The sequence below is a fragment of the Haemaphysalis longicornis genome, unplaced genomic scaffold (assembly GCF_048455015.1).
Source record: "Haemaphysalis longicornis isolate Haplotype H1 unplaced genomic scaffold, Haemaphysalis longicornis Haplotype H1 scaffold_4, whole genome shotgun sequence".
NCBI lineage: Eukaryota > Metazoa > Arthropoda > Arachnida > Ixodida > Ixodidae > Haemaphysalis > Haemaphysalis longicornis.
The window spans coordinates 145,738,579-145,745,771 of NW_027526361.1; the positions used below are offsets into that span (position 1 = coordinate 145,738,579).

General features: G+C 49.3%; 1 pseudogene across 1 annotated transcript; it reads left to right on the forward strand.

Annotated features, from left to right (window-relative positions):
* Nucleotides 1-446: 446 nt before the first annotated feature.
* LOC144179425 (uncharacterized) lies at nt 447-4,872 on the forward strand (annotated as a pseudogene). The gene is made up of 3 exons (XR_013324223.1): nt 447-2,049; nt 3,136-3,258; nt 4,246-4,872. The product of XR_013324223.1 is annotated as an uncharacterized LOC144179425 (transcript).
* The last annotated feature ends 2,321 nt before the right edge of the window (nt 4,873-7,193 follow it).

Here is a 7,193-nt window from a genome sequence, read left to right on the forward strand (position 1 = left end):
CCTCGCTCAGGAAAAAGACAGCCAGTGCTGTCAAAAGGGCAAAATGTTTATCACAAATTACTGAAAGTTTATACATTGGAATCAAAAGTTTTGTAATAACTACCACTGACATCTCTACTGTTTTTCTGATTGCTGACCTGTATGTTCCTTAATCCATCCATTTTTTCGTTTTTCTTTTTTGTAAATTCGTTATTTTTAACATTTAAAAGACAGATAGGATCCAGGACCTATATTGTCGCGCTGTATGTGCGAGTCGTTGGACGTGTAGCTTGTTCTGAAGGTACCTTGTTCTACGCCCTCCTACCCCCATCATTACCATGTCGTCGATCAGCACAAAATGGTTACCATGTCGTCTATCAGCACAAAAATTGTTACCATGTCGTCTATCAGCACAAAACCTTTAATCTTCAACTTACCCAAAAAACAGGGAAACTAAGTGTTGTAAATCGGCTTGCTTTGTTATCTCCCGCCGCCTGAGCCAGGCGTGTGACGTATCAACAACTCAGCGTCATGTCTTTCCTCGCCCTTTCTTCCTTCCCAACTCCCTCTCCCTTGCTATGCTTTAAATGCTGTGTTCACGGACGAATAAATGGTTCAGTCCCCAGCGCTGTCTCGTCTCTCGTCCACGCACCGTGTGTGCGCCGGCTATGTAACAGTGGCGACGAGCAAGAAAGGAACCCATGAAGTAGCACGGCGAGCAAAACCACGGTACCGTCCTTCAAGAACCTGCAGCAACGACAACGGCAGCCATGGCTCACCACCATCTTCCCGAGTATGACGGCGAGAGGGACAATTGGAAAGCGTACGTCATCAAGGCAGAAGCTTATTTCGAGGCAACGGGGGTTACCGACACAGCGAAAAAAAGGGCGTTGCTCGTAGCAGCGTTAAACACGAGGACTGTGCAGATTCTGGCTGGACGAGTCGCTCCGAAGAAACCGAACAGCCTAACCTACGAAGAAGTCGTTGCAGCGCTGGATGAATATTTTGACCCGAAAGGCCACGAGATAACGGAAAACTTCCGGTTCTTCAATCGATGTCAGCATGAAGGTGAGCCTTTGCAACATTTCCTTGTCGACATCCGACGCATTGCAGACAACTGCAATTTCGGCAGCATGCTGGAACGAATGCTCCGCGACCGTATAGTCTGTGGTGTCAGATCAAAGGCTTTGCAAAAACAGCTTTTGGCAAAAGCTAACTTGACTTTGGAAGAGGCCGAAGCGATAGCATTATCAGCCGAAACGGCAGAAGATGACGCAAATAAGATATCGCGCGATACAACTACCGTACTGAAGGTTGACGCGCAGGGCGTGTTGACGAAAGAGCCTACTCTAAAATGCGGACGCTGCGGAAGTAAGAAGCATAACAGCCACGAGTGCGGCTGGGCCAAGAGTAGGTGCTATCGCTGTGGTAGGCCGGGTCATCTTGCGAAAATGTGTTCGAGCGACGCTCCGAGGAAACGCGAAACCGTGCAGACGCAAGGCATGCGGGGACGAGCACTGGCGGTGGCGGAAGACTCTGCGGAGGGGAACGTAGACGAAGCTATGCACCTCTGGACTTTGACTTCATCTCGGAAGTGGCAATTAGAGCCCCCAATTCACAGGACATTCACTTGGTGCGGCGTTGACATGCCAATGCTGATAGACACGGGGTCGCCCGTCTGCGTTGTGCCACGCGAAATTTATGAAAAGAACCGGGAGAGATGGCCGGCATTGCAACCTTCATCTATCAAGCTTTCCTGTTATCTTGGCAAGCTCCCCATCCTAGGACAATTTGACGTGAAGGTAGCCTACAAGGGTGCCGTAGTAGACTGCTCCTTGGTAGTATTAAATTGCCCCGGTCCTAGTCTATGCGGGCGGGACCTAATTTTTCAGCTGAGCAATGCAGGGTCACCTGTCCTTAACTTCACTGCGGAAGCCGGATCGCCAACGAGTCTGCCGGCCGTGGACGACATCGTCAGCGAGTTTCAAGACGTTTTCAGCGCGGACCTCGGCTGCATCAGCGGTCCCCCTGTGCACCTTCAACTCAAGGAAGGAGCTACACCCAAGTTCTGTAAGGCACGATCCATTCCTTTCGCTCTCCGGGATAAGGTTTCTCAAGAACTTGACAGACTGGTAACAATTGGGGTGTTATCACCGGTAGCGCATGCGGAGTGGGCTACGCCCATTGTGCCCGTCTTAAAGAAAGATGGAACCGTTCGGATTTGCGTCGATTTCAAGATCACGTTAAATCCTGTATGCGAACTGGAGCAGTACCCATTGCCGGTGATTGACGACGTGTTTGCGTGCCTAAACGGGGGAGAGTACTTCAGCACTCTCGCCCTGCGTGACGCGTATAATCAAGTACCGCTTGACGAAGAATCCCAGAAGCTATGCGTAATTAACACGCATAGAGGGCTAGTTTGCTTCAAGAGACTGCCTTTTGGCATAGCGTCTGCTCCAGCCATCTTCCAACGAAAAATCGAAACAGTCCTGCAGGGGCTACCAGGCGTGCAAGCTTACCTCGATGATGTGTTGGTTGCGGAGCGACAGGGAAGCAGCGAGACCCTGCGAGCGGTACTGCAGCGTTTCCGTGAGCATGGTGTAAAACTCCGTCTAGACAAATGCAAATTTAGTCAGCCTTCAGTCACGTACTTAGGGCACCAAATCGACAAAAACGGCCTACACCCCACTGAGAAACACGTGGAAGCAATCGCCCAGGCTCCTAGCCCGACAAATGTGCAGGAACTACGCTCATTTCTGGGCATGCTGTCGTATTATTCCAAGTTCCTTCCGAATATGTCATCTTTGCTTGCACCTTTGTACCAGTTGCTTGGCAAAAATGCGCGTTGGGTCTGGGGAGAAGCTCAAGACACCGCCTTTGCCAACGCAAAGCAGTGCCTACTGGCGGCAGGGGTGCTCGTTCACTACGACCCCGCAAAGCCATTAAAACTGGAGTGCGACGCTTCTCCGCATGGCATTGGTGCCGTGCTGTTTCATACAGATGGAAAAGTGAACCGTCCCATAGGCTTCCGTTCGCGAACGCTGACCACTGCTGAGCGGAATTACTCTCAGCTAGAACGTGAGGCCTTGGCCCTTGTTTTTGGGGTGTCGAAATTTCGTGACTATCTCCTCAACAGAGATTTTACCTTGGTCACAGACCACCAGCCGCTTCTGGGCCTGCTGAAAGCGGAGAAGCCGACGCCAGCGTTGGCCGCAGCTCGAATACAGCGCTGGGCTCTCTACCTCGGCGGATTTCGCTACAAGCTTCAGTATTCGCCCGGTAAGCTGCTACTAAACGCCGACACCCTCAGCCGGCTACCGCTGCAGACTCCAGCACCACCAGCGAGAAGCGAACCCCCAGAGTATGTTTACGCTCTAGCAAGTTTCGATGATGGTACTGTGTCTGTCGAAGAACTCAAAGAGCTAACTGCGCGGGACCTTTTACTAGCGGAGGTCGTTGAGTACACCAAGAATGGCTGGCCGAAACATGTAAAGGACACAGAGCTGATGCCATTCTCGGACCGCCGGTTAGAACTATCCGTGGCTCATGGGTTGTTATACTGGGGTCATCGAGTTGTTGTTCCCACACAAGCACGAGAACGGGTGCTACATATGCTGCATGAGACACATCAAGGGTCATCGGCAATGAAGGCTGTCGCCAGATCGGCATTCTGGTGGCCGGGACTAGACCGAGAGATAGAACACCTCTTAGCGTCGTGCCACAACTGCGTGCAAAACCTGCCTATGCCAGCCTCCGCTCAACCAATGAGTTGGCCAGCCGTTAAGGAAAAATGGTCGAGGCTGCACGCCGATTTCGCCGGGCCGGTCGCAGGCAGCATGATATTGGTGGTCGTGGATGCGGCCACTAAGTGGATTGAAGCCGTGCCCATGAGGCATGCAAGCACGCAGTCCACAATTGCCAGCTTACGCAGCATTTTTGCCAGATTCGGTGTTCCACGCACAATAGTTACGGACAATGGCACGCAGTTCACTAGTGAAGAATTCGCCACTTTTGCGAAGAACAATAACATCGCACACCTCCGTACGGCTGTGTATCACCCACAATCTAACGGGCTCGCTGAACGAGCTGTTCGGACGATTAAGGAAGCTTTAAAGAAGATAAGCGAAGGCACATTGGAAGAGAAATTAGTGAAAGTTCTTTTCAACTACAGGAGAACGCCGTGCCACGAGCGAAAATCCCCTTCCGAACTTCTATTCGGCTACCTGATCCGCTCTCGTTTGGACTCGTGTTTCCCACCTTTCCCAGGGTCAACCCGGGAGACGGAAGAGTGGACACTGCCGCCCGACACAGCCGTGTACGCCCGTAACTACGGCCAGGGGGAGAAATGGACACCAGGGAAAGTTCAGTCCACAACAGGGTCTCGCATGGTCATCATACAAACGCCCGCTGGGGTGGTTCGACGTCAGATAGACCAAGTGCGTTCCAGGCCGAGCCCGGCATCCGCTCGGAGCGGCGTTCACCGAGACCAAGACGAGGGGAGCCCTTCGGCTACAGCTGCGCCCACACCAACCGACAACGAAGGCGATTTGAACGAGCAGCCTGCAGACCTGGTGGCACCTGCAAAACCGTCACCGCCTATCCAGAAGGCGCAGGAACCACCGCAAGTTTTGCGACGCTCTACTCGGGAAAGAAAGCCTGTACAGCGTTTTCAATACTAAGGGAGGAGAAATGTTGTAAATCGGCTTGCTTTGTTATCTCCCGCCGCCTGAGCCAGGCGTGTGACGTATGAACAACTCAGCGTCATGTCTTTCCTCGCCCTTTCTTCCTTCCCAACTCCCTCTCCCTTGCTATGCTTTAAATGCTGTGTTCACGGACGAATAAATGGTTCAGTCCCCAGCGCTGTCTCGTCTCTCGTCCACGCACCGTGTGTGCGCCGGCTATGTAACACTAAGGCACAAGACCGAATGCAAAAATAAAACACGAGAAACAAAAAGACATGAAACAGGAGCGTTGTAAGCGAAGTCGGACCCTGGACAGGAAAGGGAAAACAGCAGCGCCAAAGGCAAGTTCTGATATAGGGTGACGGACCATATAACGTCTGTGCGCGTTTAGTATACTTCGCTGCGTAGGATAAAAATTTTATTACCTAACGGTTCGGACGACGACGGGGGAGAGCCTAATCACGGGCGGAGAAGTCTGAGGAATACCGCCACAGCGGAAGAGGATGAATCAGCTTGATATGCCGCTCGTCCTCACCGCCTGCATCAGAAAGCGGGTGTGCATAAAGTTCCGGGAGCGGCCCCAAAAGAGCAATATGAATGTTAACAAAATATTGACCAGCACATCAACACAAGATCCAACCAGCCTCCCGCGTTCACAATGTTCGAAGACCTTAGCATCCCCGCAACCTTTTGAGAGCCGTCGTGCTATGCACGGAGCCTAGTAAATGACCACGTTGTTCACTTTGAGTCACAGTTTCAGAATTCGAACGCACCGAGTGCACGTCAGGAACTGTGGCAATATGAAGTATAGTAAAAGTTACATTTTTAACCGCAAAGCAAGATGCGCCTGGGGACAAAGTCGAGATATTGTGTTTTATTCATCCTAGCGTTTCTACACGGTAACATGGTACAAAGGCGAGCTTATAACGTCTGTGAACAAACTACTGGAGACTAAGTAATAACAAGAGATGCACCACCAACAACAAATACTAAAAAAATTGCTTAGATGAATGCCTGCATTAGGGGTAGATAAAATGTGTCTTTCCTGCTAGAATTGTTTTCTTTCAGGCTTGGTAATTTGCTACGTAGTGGCGCCATTTATGACGGGGTTTCGTCACTTTGACAGCTGGTGCAATGTGAGGACAGCGCTACTGTGTAGTTTCCAATAGCTTCTGCTTTGAAACAGGAAACAGAAATGTGAGCCACGTGGTAAATTAAAAGTAAAGATGCGACTGTTGTTAGGGTACTGTCAACTCCCTAACACAATGTTTTTCATACTTCTGCGTAGCAATTTTAGGACATTGCTTGTACAAACTGGTAACGTATAGGTAGACGAGCGAGGGCGAAACAACAAATCGAACAAGAAAGGTACGCCCCAGTTGTTCGAAACAGAAAATGCAAAGAAGATAATATTACATTTCAACACGGTCTTCCACGTGCAGCCTTGTTACCGGCGACTCGGGACAAAGAGACAATCATCCGCGCAACAGATAAAAACAATTCTGAGGACTTTAGCATATCTTATATTCGGTCTTCGTGTTTTCTGCAAATATAAGTTTCTCTCGCGCAATTGTATTTGGAGCTTCCAACTGCACTTCGGGGAAATTGCAGTGCGTCATTGAATCACAACTGCTTCTCATACAAAAACTCCTGATTGTAGATTAAAGAAGGGAAGGTAGAAGCTTTCTACTTTCTTCAAAGCATATAATTACACACGTCCTGTGTTAGGTAGGAATAAGTAGAGGGTTTACATATAACCCGGAGGAACGATAACAAGTCCTTTGAGCGAACCTACAGATTAGTAAAAAACACAAAAAAAAAACATTCCACCTTCGCACGAGCGTTTCTTTAAACCGTTTTTTTTTGTCCTACTTTTTTCACTGTTTCCAGAAACAGCCTGAAAATTTGTGGGTTGTATAACAACCGAAAAATGCACTTTTGTGTCCACTATAACCCCATTGTTTTACAATTTATCGAGGAACTACCGGTTTGATTGCAAGAATGCCACACAGGGGGTGTGTGGTCCTCTTTCCTTCATATTCGTGTATAAAATATTCCGTCTTGCGCCATAAACATTCAAACATCATCAATGAAATATTCCGAAGAAGTACTGCTCGATAAAATTCTGCATAAATCTGACCTCTACAGTAAAACAGGTTCTTGTGGTTCTTGTGTTCCAAGTGCCTCGTTAATGATGGGTATTGCTCGCGAAGCGATCTATCTCAGCAAAACCCTGCTCGGTTTTGGTTCAATCGCTCTTATTCTGTCCGCGGCAAGAGACGTCGTTGGAGAAAAACATTTTCTTGCCTGTTGGTGTGTCTACTTTGAACAGATTTTCAGCTGTATAAATATCTTGTTTTGGTCGGAGGCTACTCGCGGCGGCCGTTTGTTCTTTGATGCCCACAGATAGGAGAATATAAGGTATATAAGGTAGGTGAGCTCCTCTCTCCGATAGCACTCCTTGTCGCTGGAAGATGTAAGGCGCTTGGTAGACGTTGGGAAAAATGTACCTGTTCTCTGTTAAATGAAGGA